Source organism: Plutella xylostella, chromosome 7 (genome assembly GCF_932276165.1).
Source record: "Plutella xylostella chromosome 7, ilPluXylo3.1, whole genome shotgun sequence".
Classification (NCBI taxonomy): domain Eukaryota; kingdom Metazoa; phylum Arthropoda; class Insecta; order Lepidoptera; family Plutellidae; genus Plutella; species Plutella xylostella.
In genome coordinates this window covers 10112599-10118641 of record NC_063987.1, presented here as the reverse complement: position 1 = coordinate 10118641, position 6043 = coordinate 10112599, and the positions used below count along the sequence as shown (strand labels likewise).

General features: G+C 40.3%; 1 long non-coding RNA gene across 1 annotated transcript; it reads left to right on the top strand.

The window, feature by feature from the left end:
• Window positions 1-3026: 3026 nt before the first annotated feature.
• LOC119691340 lies at window positions 3027-3862 on the top strand. The gene is made up of 2 exons (XR_007266470.1): window positions 3027-3206; window positions 3596-3862. It is a non-coding gene; the product is annotated as an uncharacterized LOC119691340 (long non-coding RNA).
• The last annotated feature ends 2181 nt before the right edge of the window (window positions 3863-6043 follow it).

Here is a 6043-nt window from a genome sequence, read left to right as displayed (position 1 = left end):
AAGGAACGAGACCACACTCCACGTGTACAGCGACTCCAGATCGACGCTGGAACTGCTCAGAGGTAGTGACTCTTCCCACCAACTGGCTGCCAAAACGAAAGACAACATAGCGTGTCTTTCCAAGAAGGGAAAGGAGTTGGTGCTCTTCTGGGTAAAGGCTCACATCGGCATAGAAGGGAACGAAAGGGCGGATGTCTTGGCAAAGGAAGCAGCCCTAAAAAAGAAGACAAAGGCGGACTATGAGGATTGCCCGATTTCCTTCATCAAACGAACGATCAGAGAGGGTACGGTTGATGAATGGAACCGCAGGTATACCACGGAAGATAAGGCCAACGTCACAAAAATCTTCTTCCCTGATGCTGTTAACGCGTATAGGATACGCACGAAAATAAATGTGACGCCACTGCACACTCAGATGTTCACAGGACATGGGGGTTTCTCGGAGTACCTCCATAGATTTAAGAAAAAAGACTCTGCAGCGTGCGTCTGCGACCCAGCCGTACACGAAACCGTGCCACATATCCTCTTCGACTGTCCTAGATTCGGTAAAGCGCGATTCGACATAGGTCAGATGCTAGACATCGACATAAATTTAAACTCAGCATCTTTGTTGATAGCATATAAAATGTATAGAGTAAGGTTTATAGAATACTGTGAAAAAATATGTAAAATAGTTATAAGTAAAAACAATACTTAAAATATTGAAAAAACATAGTATTGATATAATGATTATATTTGTAATGTGTTAGAGTAAGTTATTTTAAGTTAACATTTGTAGTAGGTAAGAAAAACTAACACTATCAATATAATATAATATTGAATATGTGTTAGATAAATATATAAAAAATGAAAGAAAAAAAAAAACCTAAGATAAACAAAAAAAAAAAAAAAAAAGACAAAAAAAAATGCTGAGAAAAAGAAAAAAAAATTGATAATAATATTATAGTGTATATACCACCAGAACTGCAGACCGCATATGCGGCAACCCGTAATGCATACGAAATATAAATTAAGTTTAATTAAGGTATTTGTTACGAAAAGTCTTGGGTTATGCCCGGGGAGAATCAGAAAGGGAGGGGTTTTAGTCGGTGAGAGTCCGACACTACCTGACAGTACGGGCTGTCAGGTGTCCATTAGGATTTCCCCTCCCTACGAAAAAAAAAAAAAAAAAAAAAAACCTAACCTAACCTAACCTAACCTAACCTAACCTAACCTAACCTAACCTAACCTAACCTAACCTAACCTGAAAATGAAAATGAAAATGAAAATGAAAATGAAAATGAAAATGAAAACGAAAACATCTCGCTCTTTCTCTCCCTCACCCTCTTCCTCTTCATCATTGCCTTCATTTCATTCATTTCGTTCATTTCGTATATTCCGTTCATTTCGTTTATTCCGTTCATTTCGTTTATTTCGTTTATTTTGTTCATTTCGTTCATTTTGTTCATTACGTTCATTACGTTCCTTTTGTGCATTTCGTTCATAGGTATTATTAGGTATGGACTACTATGGACTTCTGGTACTTTTATCGTCTAGCAGTGAACTGAGCTGGAAGGCCATACGATTTCATACAATGCTGCAACAAAGCACCAGGGGACCATACATTACAAGAAGGTGTTAACTTAACTCCTTATTCACCACTGATACCCCTGATAATAAGAAAATATGTACTTACTAAACTGCTTCAATCTGTTGTTGCTCCGAGTAGAATGTCGAAGTTCAAAGCCGATTTCAGCAAGATCAATTTACGATAGTTTTCATATCATTTTATGTTTACTTTCGGACTAGTTCATGTTCCTTCTTTTATATCGAAAGTTCCTATTTTACATTTTATAATTTCCTATTGAGATGCACTTAATTTTAACAGTTTCTTAAGATTTTTAGGATGTTGTTTAATAGTCTATGTTCATGTTACATTAAGCTTTCTTTTAAGCTAAATTGTTCAAGTTTCATAAGTGTTCTTTATATTTTTAAGTATTTTCAGTATTCTCTTTTAAATTTAAATACATGTTCAATAATATAACCATAGAACAACGCGGACTCGGGTGTACCCTCCATTCATACGAGGCTACACCGAAAAGATCGGGAATAGAATACTTAGGAATAAATTAGAGTGAAACCAAGCAAGTGGCGACACCTAGCGGAGAAGGTCGGTACTGTATAAGTTACGCAAACCAGGTGAACGGCATGCGAGCCACCCGCGACGGGAGGTTGTTGACCTGCGGCATCGACGACTCTCTGCGAGTGGCGACACCTAGCGGAGAAGGTTGGTACTAATACACTACAATATACAAGATGTAGTTACTGCAGACCTTAGGCTACGAGGGCTACACCGAAAAGATCGGGAATAGAATACTTAGGAATAAATTAGAGTGAAACCTTTTTGGTGTATCAAATGTAGTGTTTTTTCAAACATAATTCCATTTTCGAATTTAAAAAAAAGTATAAAATAAAAGAGTATTGACCATTTGAATTTGACAAGTCGGTGTAAAAAATGGAGCTTACGCGGGAACATTTCCGTGCAATAATTTTTCACAACTTTCGTCGAGGTTTATCTCAAGAACAATGTCTCGCCGAGCTTGTTTCTATTTATAAACTTGAAGCACCAAGTAACCGACTATATATCGTTGGTATTCTGAGTTTCGCCGTGGACGTTCCTCTCTGTAACGTTGTAGACGTACATGTCTTTAATTAAACATATTTTTAAACTTAAATTAGCCTATTTTCTTATTTTAACAATTAACTATGTAATAAATAAAATAAAACATTAATTAAATCTAATAACTAAATAACATTTTAAAACATAACTTCTTTTAAAGTACATTCGCACTCAAAATACTGAAACGTAATCTGTAGTCATAAACAGTTTATGGTAGAAATTTAGTTTCATAAACCTGCCCACATTTGAATATTGGTAGAAATTTATTGTTCATAACCTGGTATTATTTTTAACATTCCGTGACATCGTGACACTTTCAACGGCTGTCGCCGCTCGCTAGGATTCATTAGCTTTGCCATCACTGGACTCGAACGTACGCTTGCGCATCTGAATTATAATTGCTTTCGCACATATCATTGCGACTTAAAAGTAAATTTTTAAATAGATAGTGCACCTTAAGTGTCCTAACCGTTCCGGGTCCGCTATACAAGGCGCTGCTGGCTCTGTGTACCTGTGTTTTACATAAATCCTCAAACCCCCATATTGGGTAAGTTGTGAACAAATGTTATTTATTTTAATTTGTGTGCTAACATTTCTTCTTAGCTTTTGAATTGCTGTTTATTGGCGGTTACGGTGTTCAACCGACCGTTGGAATATTCCAGTGGTCGCATTTTGAATACCGTATCCTACCTTCACCTTTTTAATATTTTCATTTTTAAACTTGTAACTTAAATATTTCTTTTTAATTACCTTCTGCATTCATTATCTTTTGTTAAATTTAAAGCCTACTTAATTCTTCGCAATTGTAAACTCCGTTCTGATTGTTTTCACCACGGCACCGCTTGCTACATAAGTACTTACCTACAATGCGTTGCCGTCGGTGGTAACACGGAACGTTATGGAATCATTCCTAACGTATTTCGTTGGCCATTCCAGGGTTTCAGTACGGGATTTAGAAGACCTAGGCTTCGCTTCGCTACCTACTGCTGCATCACCCTCTGCTTCGCTTCCGCTTCGGACCTGCAGCTGAGCACGGCGACCTACAACCCTGCCAGTGGCTGACGACCTGTTCCACCGGCATCTGACCATCCAGGGGAGTGCTTGAACTACGCAGTGAAATCAGATACTAGGCCGACACACCACGACCCGTTCTACCGACTTAGGTGGCCTGCGGCCATCAATAAATTACTTTCGTTGGACCTACCTACCTCTTTCATTTACCTCCCAGTAGGGACGATAGGTAAACAGGTAGGGAACGTCACACTGGCGCCCAACGTTCGTAAGACGGGGGGTCACATCTCTTACCACAGTCCCTTCTACTGGTCGGCCAAAAACAGCGGTAACACAAGATAACATCGATGCTGTACGCCAGTTAATAAAAGAAGATGGACATGTGACATACGAGCAGATTCGGGCTTCTCTCAGCATTGGTATGACAGCCATTCAAACCATTTTACATGAAGAACTGGGTGTCAAGAAGTTAGTTTCGCGCTGGGTGCCCCACCGTTTGACCGAGGAACAAAAGTCGGCTCGTGTTAATTGGTGTCGATCTGCTCTGCAACGGTTCAATGGAGGCAGTTCAAATGCTGTCTACAATATCGTCTCTGGTGATGAATCGTGGATTTATTCATATGAGCCCGAAAGAAAACATCAATCGGCAGTTTGGGTCTTCAAAGGTGAGGTCAAGCCAACAAAAGTTATTCGCTCACGCAGCGTGTCGAAAAAAAAGGTCGCTTCGTTTGTATCGAAAACTGGCCATGTGGCTACGATTCCATTACAAGAACAAAGGACGGTTACTGCTGATTGGTACACAACAGTTTGTTTTCCGGAAGTCGTAAGAGAACTTCGTAAAACTAACCCGAATCGTCGTATAATCCTTCACCACGATAATGCAAGCTCTCATACCGCTCGCAAAACAAGAACGTTTTTAAATATGGAAAACGTGGAGTTGATGGACCATCCTCCGTATAGCCCTGATCTGAGCCCCAATGATTATTTTACATTCCCAAGAATTAAAGATATGCTACGTGGTCAACGGTTTAGCGGCCCAGAAGAGGCGGTCGAAGCTTACAAATCAGCTGTTTTGACAGTATCCACTTCAGACTGGAATTACTGTTTCAATGATTGGTTTAATCGAATGAAAAAGTGCATTGAATGTCACGGAGACTACTTTGAAAAACAATAAAAGTAAATAATATTATGATATCTTTGTACTTTTTTCTATTCCCGATCATTTCGGTATCGCCCTCGTACTCAATGAATATAACTAATGAAATGAAATCGTTTATTTTTTTTATGTAGAATTTTACAATCTTGTCCAAAGTCATGATATTACTCTACCAACCATTTTACAAAGGCCCCGTCATTAAGGAGTAAAGAAATGGCGAAAGAAACTCCTAGAGCATCTTTTTAACTTTTTGCTTATATCTAATACAATGTTTTACTTATATTTCTAGTTCAATTTTACTTAAGTATATCTCATCTTTGGTGGGGAACCATATAAAAGTATAAAAATAAATAAATACGAGCATTTAAAACAAAAAAATAACTTATTTATTTACGTTACAATAATTTGAAAATATAATAGTGTCCTGCTTCTGTAGGGCGGCGAGGCGGCGAGGCAAGCGGCCGCCGCGGTGTCTCCGCGGAGCTAGCGCAGGAACTTCTTCATCATGTCGAGGTAGGTGTCGTTGGAGCGCTGGCAGCACTCCCCGCGCATCATCATCTTGAAGTGCTTCCCCGGCTTCAGCGCGCAGTGCAGGCCCGGGCAGCACGAGCTCGTGTCGTAGCACTGAAACGCAATATTCATACGTAATCAATACGAGATTTGCCGCGTGGAAAGTAGAGTGCGTAAATTGCGTAACTGACTTTCGAAAAACAAACGTGCGATCAAAAGTTTAATATTTCGGAGGCCAATTACCCAAGCTCAATGTAGGTAGCAGAGAGCTAAGTTTAAACGGCTCCTAAAATCAGCGACAGCTTTGAGCTGTCGCAGTGAAGACTACGAACATGCAAAAGTAAGGGGACTCCTTTGACGAACTTGGACAGAGGGCCTCCTTTTGCTCGAGGAAATACTTATTTCCAAGAGTTCCAAGTCACGAGTCCACTTTCAAAACCTTCGTATTTCTTCAAAAAATATTGGCCCCCAAGTTCAGTATTGGAGGCTTAGGACGAGCCGGCTGGCCCTTCGGTAGGGAGATTCGTGGCATGTAGATGATGTAATGAAACAAGCTGCAGTTGCAGGTACTCACGCCGTGTCCCTCGTGCGCGCAGGAGGCGTGGCGGGGCGAGAGGCACGCGTCCGCCGCCGCCCACAGCGCCAGCGCCACCAACACCCACGCACACGGCACACGCATCGCTATAGCCTGTCAACTGAAAACGCTA